The sequence below is a fragment of the Prinia subflava genome, chromosome 5 (genome assembly GCF_021018805.1).
Source record: "Prinia subflava isolate CZ2003 ecotype Zambia chromosome 5, Cam_Psub_1.2, whole genome shotgun sequence".
NCBI lineage: Eukaryota > Metazoa > Chordata > Aves > Passeriformes > Cisticolidae > Prinia > Prinia subflava.
Window position 1 is genome coordinate 3,979,018 of NC_086251.1, and position 6,821 is coordinate 3,985,838.

Sequence of the window (6,821 nt, forward strand, 5' to 3'; positions counted from 1 at the left end):
TCTCTTTCTTCCTGTACTTTGCTATTAATCACAAATTCATGGCCACACACCAGATGAAACGATGGACTCCAGCATTTTCCCCCAGGAGATCCACATCACTGAATCTGAGATGTCACAGGGAGGCTCCTGCACTGTCTGTTCAGGCAACAGAAGCAAAAGTGGCCCAAAAGCATTTGAATGTGTGACAGGTTTATACCCCGTTGTTAAGACAGGTAATTTCCAAACATCAGCAATACAATTTTGCTAATTGACTTTATTGCCTTCTCTGATGTTTGGTTTTGCAGCCTGTTTTGATACTGACCTTTAAATCTCTCCCTTTAGTCAGCTGGAGTGTTCTTTTCTGTCTCATCCTTTCTCACACCTTCCTTTTTCTGCATTCCTTTGTAAGATTTCCATGAGATTATTCCAGCAAGACTCCCATGGTATGTGATTTCATTGTCGAGGAAAGAAAGCCAAAGCTGCTTGAAATGAAAGAAGCAGTCCCACAGGGAATGGTTAAGCCATGCTACCAACATGGTGCTGTTAAAAAACTTGCATATGATTCACTGTCCTGTTTTTATAACATAATTGAAAGTGATATATTCACAAGATTAAACAATAACAATAAAATAAAGTAAGCATTTCCAAGCAGTGCCTCCAGACTCCCTTGTTAGCCAAACCAGGAGGGTTTTTTCCCTGCTGTTTCTCTGAGATGTTTAATTGCTCATGGACTGTCTTTCCTGTGTGACTCCCCTTTTTCACCACTAGAAATCTAGGTGAGCATCGAGGTGAATTACCTGGCTGATGCAGGAACCAAAACATCTGGAACATCTGTCACGTGGGCACCACGGCAGGTGGGGACGGACACGTGCCTTGGTGAGCAGGAGCTGCACCTTTCCCTCTGCTGTCTGTGTCACACAAACTTCTTTTTCTTTGCTTCAAATACTCTCACCAGCTCAGGCTAAGCAAGGACAAGAGATGGGAGATTATAGATGATCAGTGCAGTGACAGAATGATTTGAACATTTCCTGAAACACGAGACACTGATCTCTGGGGCCGGGATTCACTGCAGCCACAGCCCAGGGGCACTCTCAAGCTGACCTGCTTCCCTGTGCACTGAACTATCACTTAGGGAATTGATCTCAAATTAGTGCCAATAGTTAAATGTTAAATAGTGCTGCTATTTCAACACCACAAAAATTACTTCAGCTGCTGGGTTTTTTTCATGTTGTTTTTATGTCCTCTCAAATGAAATTAGTGCACAAGAACAAACAAACCCCTGATGGCCCAAGGATTCTGTTCTAAATGAAATGTGGGGTATTTACATTTAGTGATATAAACAGTAAATTACTGTTGCATAAGGCTGGCATTGTATGAGCAAGTTTCTAGGCTAATAAAAATATTATAAAGCAAGAAAAAGAATGAACTAGAAAATGCTTTTTAGAAAAATACCTTTTGTTTTTACTAACATGAAATATGAACACACAAAAATGTCCTTTAAAATAATTTGCCAAAAATGAAATTCTGATTTCTTAGATTTTCATTTCTGTCTTTTCCAAAACTGCATGTCTTCACTATATAAAAATGAGAGGGGAATGGTTTTAATTAGATAAGTATGATTGAGACGTATGGGAAAAAATCAAAAGTATGTTCTCTGCAACACATATTTGGAAAGAATATTAAATGCATATTATTTTTTAATGCATTTCATTTCAATTGCTTAAAATGAGGCAAAAGTTTTTGGAGACTGTGCACAGAGATGCTATATGGATTAGGCCTTTTGTTAGAGTTTTGACTGAGATTCTCACTATATTTTGTTGTTAAAAGGCCTATATCAGCACCATTTTCATGTCTGTGCAGTGGACAGTGAAGCCCCACAAAGCCCAGCTGATCCCCTCCTCAGAGTCCTGTCACTGCTGCAGCGCCCGTGAGCCCTCAGGGTTCCAGCCTCAGAGCCGGGCTCTCCTCTCCTCACAGCCACGGTTCCAGCCTCAGAGCCGGGCTCTGCTCCCCTCACGCCCAGGGTTCCTCAGAGCCGGGCTCTGCTCCCCTCACGCCCAGGGTTCCTCCAGAGCCGGGCTCTCCTCCCCTCACGCCCAGGGTTCCTCAGAGCCGGGCTCTGCTCCCCTCACGCCCAGGGTTCCTCCAGAGCCGGGCTCTCCTCCCCTCACGCCCAGGGTTCCTCAGAGCCGGGCTCTGCTCCCCTCACGCCCAGGGTTCCTTCGCAGAGCCGGGCTCTCCTCCCCTCACGGTCAGGGTTCCTCCAGAGCCGGGCTCTCCTCCCCTCACGCCCAGGGTTCCTCCAGAGCCGGGCTCTCCTCCCCTCACGCCCAGGGTTCCTCAGAGCCGGGCTCCCCTCACGGCCAGGGTTCCTCAGAGCCGGGCTCTGCTCCCCTCACGCCCAGGGTTCCTCCAGAGCCGGGCTCCCCTCACGGCCAGGGCTCCTTTGCAGAGCCGGGCTCTCCTCCCCTCACGGCCGGGGTTCCTCCAGAGCCGGGCTCTGCTCCCCTCACGCCCGGGGTTCCTCCAGAGCCGGGCTCTGCTCCCCTCATGGCGCTGCCTGCTCTACTCTGGGAGGGCCTCGGATGTGCCTTTTACCCAGGCACACACCACACCTGTACGGATTTACACATACCGTACAGGTAATGTACATTATACAAATGGTACATCACCCACATCACGTTTTATTTGGTGTTCCATCCACGCAGGGTAAACTGCTTGTGCTTTACTGACCCTACGATCAGACATAACCCCACAGAAAAACACAACCGAGAAGAAAGCTGACCTTACCTTCATTTGATTCAATTCTAATTCCACAAACTAACATTTCCAAAACAGGAAAATACCATTGAAACTTTCTATATTAAAACTGAAAACAGTTTTGTTTCTGATGTTTACCTTGAAGCAAATTATCATGTTCTCCTCACGAACTCTTTTAGTGCAGGGCCACTGGTGGCATCTAGCCAGTGTTGGCACACTCAATTAATTATACAATACAAACTCTTATTAAATGGCAGTCTTCCAATCTTAACAATGCAACTTTCTCTTTTACATGCTTTCTCATAATTCATTTTCTGCTTCCAGGCCTCATTTTGGTGGGGTGCAGGTGCAGGGTGCTCAGGGCGGTTCTGGGCCTGAGGGGCACCCGGCAGTGAGCACTGCACACTCAGGCAGTTCTTCTCCTCTCTGTCTCTTGGATGTCCTGAGTTTGATCTTTGCTGTGTTTCAGACTCTGTGCTGCCCAGGGTGCAGCTCTGAGCTCACAGTCAGTGCTGCTGAGCTCTGCACACAGCAGGGACACAAAACAAACCCTTTTCCTGCTGCACACCAAGGACAGCTCTCAGCCCAAAGCACAAACAAGGGTGGGCTGGAGGGAGAAAAGAGGGATGGGACCTCACAGCCTGGAGCTGGAATTGGACAATTAAACCCCAGTGTGCAAATGGACCAGAACTTACAGAAATGTAAGACTTTGTGACCAGTTGTCCATTTTTGTGATCATTTTGGGTCCAACCTGGGTGCAGCCCTGGCCAGGCCCTGTCCTGCCCAAGGTGTGCCCTAAAGGCTTTCAGTAAATCCCTGCTTTATTCTCTGGCTCTGTCCAGTCTCTGTTCCAGGCCAGCCTTCCCAAGGCATCACCTTCCATTCCAAACCATTTTATCATTCTCTGTGAAAAAGTGAGGAATGTTGTCAGCCCTTCTGGAAGCTTTTCCTCCAACTTCCTATAATGCTTTATTTCCTAACTTACCCATATATTTTATGTCTGACATTACATGTGTTTCATACTTATTCTCTACCTACTTTCTTACAGATAATAGCCTGTCACAGGAGGTTAAACCATTGCTCAAAATGTGATTTTTGTATTGTTTTCTAATGCCTCACCTGTGGTGTTTGAGAGAATGTCTCCACCTGAAACAAAACCTGCAAGGATTATACATTTCTAAAGTTAGTTTTACCAAGGAGACATTTGCCAACAATCATTTTGTGACATTAATTCCCACACATGGAAGATACGCTCTAAGGACTTGACCTCAGTATAACTAAGTACACGGGCTTCTGTAGTGGCTCATAAGTAAACAGATACTACATTTAATTCTTTGCTGTGCTTGGGGTTACAGCTGAGTGAAGAGACATTAAGCAAAGCTAGAATAGCAACATGTGACACACTAGCTGGATAGAGAGGGTATCCATAGATATCTAATTAAAATATCTGACTGTAGTTCTAGGTCCTTTGATTATTTACTCTTAAATCTCCCAGTGCAATGAAAATTATTCATGCAAAAGACACAGACAAATTCCAAATAAGTACAAAAGCAGCTGCTGTTAAGTAGTTAATCTAGACTTAGACTAGCTTTGAAACTCTTTCACAGCTTATCATGAAAGGAACAAAACATTTCATCTTTCAGAGGCAGCAACTGAGACTGTGATGTTATCTTTCTTATGGTACGGCTTTGAACTGTGACATTTATTCTGACTTCCACCCTCATTCCTATTCCTAGCTTCATGCTGAAAGAGAATTTCATCCGTATTTGCAGATATTCTTTTGTAACTTTTATTCAACCTTTACCTTGAGGCTTTCTTTTTCCCCTTAGGAAAGTTTTTTTTTTTTTTTAAATTGGATCAATTGAATTTCATGATCACTTTTGAAAGCAAAGAACACTTTATGATAGCTTTATCTCCGCAACAAAGAGTATGTGTTAACAGAAGGGATCCATCCCACTGAGGGAGATTCAAATATTTTAAGAATTGTCAATTTGACTGATAACTGTCCATATGGAATCATTTGAGGACATGCAGGTGAGCATCCCAGGTGTTATTCTAACCTGTCTAAATGCAAAGCTTTTCTAGCAGTTTTAACAGAGGCTGGATTCTGCCCCTTCCTTTTACTGCCCTCGCTGAAAAGATAACCAAGCCATAAATACAAATGGGAATAACAATCCCTTTCTTTTTTTTCTACATAGTAAGTGAGCAGGGAGTACCCGATGGGGAACAGAACAGAAGCTGGTGACAAGTCAAGACCATCCAGTGACTGTGAACACGCTCTGATTGACAAACAGGGATGATTCAAGCCTCTGAGGCTTCCAGAAGGGGGAGCACCACGCCATACCTGTGCAGCAGGCTAGCAGAGCATCTTACCTGTGCAGAGCTGGAACCTCTGAGCCGAAAGGGCACCGTTCAGAAAAGGCTGAAGAGGTGTATTTTAGCACTGCTATTTTATAAAAATGAAATAGCAAGAGAAGAAATACAGGGCTTTAGAGGAAGGGTCATGTCCCTCAAGTCTCCTTTTCCCTAAAGCAGACACAGATGTTGCTGCTGCTTGTCTTTGAAGAGCCCAATTATCTTCTGCATTTCCCCTTCCTCCCTCTGGGTCATGTTCCTGGTAATTGCTTCCTGGATTTCCACATCAATAGGAGTCTGTGAAGAAGTAAAAACCTTAAGACCTATCATGCTCCTTCTCCTTCCCAGAAGAATGGATTCTTCTGCTAGGCCTTTGAAGGAGGAAGTGAAGGAGTCAAAGCAGAAGCAGAGAGCTGGAGAAAGGATGTGGAGGTTCCTTGGGTAGTGTAGCATTCACAGGCAATTGTTAGGTCCTCACTGAGCTGTAGCTCTCTTGGACAGTGCAGTGTCTAATGCCTGGATTAAAATGTCCCCTTTGTTCTACATAATTCAAAGCTAATAAGAAAAATAAACCTATCTATATTTAATGGAAGGACATTATTGAAATAATTCCAAGATAGAGAACCCATAAGATTACACTGAAAATAAAGAGTTGATTTTTATTTAGTTCATATTTTCCAGACTGTCCACTGACCACCATAAATACAACAGTAATTCTGAAGCCCCTACTCACCCTACTTCTGACTCTTTTGGGAAGTTTCTATGGCAACATCACATCAGTCCATCCAAACAGTCGGCATTAACTTTGTCTGGTGACTGACTCAGCATCTCCTGACAGCCAGGCTATCGATGAAAAGCACTGGGCCTGCTACTGCTCTGGTCACTGTTCTGAAGCCTTTTGTTCAGCTTGATGTTTCTGCATTATTCTATCTGGTGAAAGAAAATTACTGAAATTAAAAATTTTATTAGAAAAGTATTTTTAATAGCAGGTTTCCTAAAGTTACTGATGGCTGTGGGGTTTATCTAAAAATGGATGGAAAGTAATAGATTTCAGTTAGGGAGCCTTATTGTATAATCAAGAAAGGGAAAAATTGCACCAACAGTAATGTGTAGTTTTCCATTTTCTGTAGAGAACGCTGATCTACGCCAGCTTTTTGGCTCAGATGAGTGTGTCTCTCCCAGGTCCAGTGCATCTGTCCCACTGATCCTCCTGCTCCCTTCCACACATCTAAAAATTACAAGAAACTGTAGTGGTCCTTTTTATATAAAAGGATAAATAGAGCATTTTATTAACACTTTTTGCAGCAACAAAAGTGACACAGTCCACATCTTTTTCATTAAACACAGCAAAAGCTATGGTCACGTTTTACAGCACTTTGAGGCACAAAGCAAAATACTTCTTTTTTTAAGGTCAAGGTATGATTTGCATTAAAAAAAAGGAGAAAAAACAATCCTCAAGTTGTATATTGCGGTAGCAGGGTTTCCAATCACTAGCACAATACAATGAACAGACCAAGAATCCAGAATGGATTATTACATACAATAATAATCATTGATTGAATTAAGAAATGGATCATCGTTGTCATTTTAGAGTATTAAGAAGTGGTCTGGTGTTGCTAACTTCATTTGGTTCGGTTTGGTTCAATCCCAACAACCCCAAGTATATACAACAAGCTAAATGAAGGTTAATAGATCATCTAGAAGATTATGCACTTAGTTATGCATTG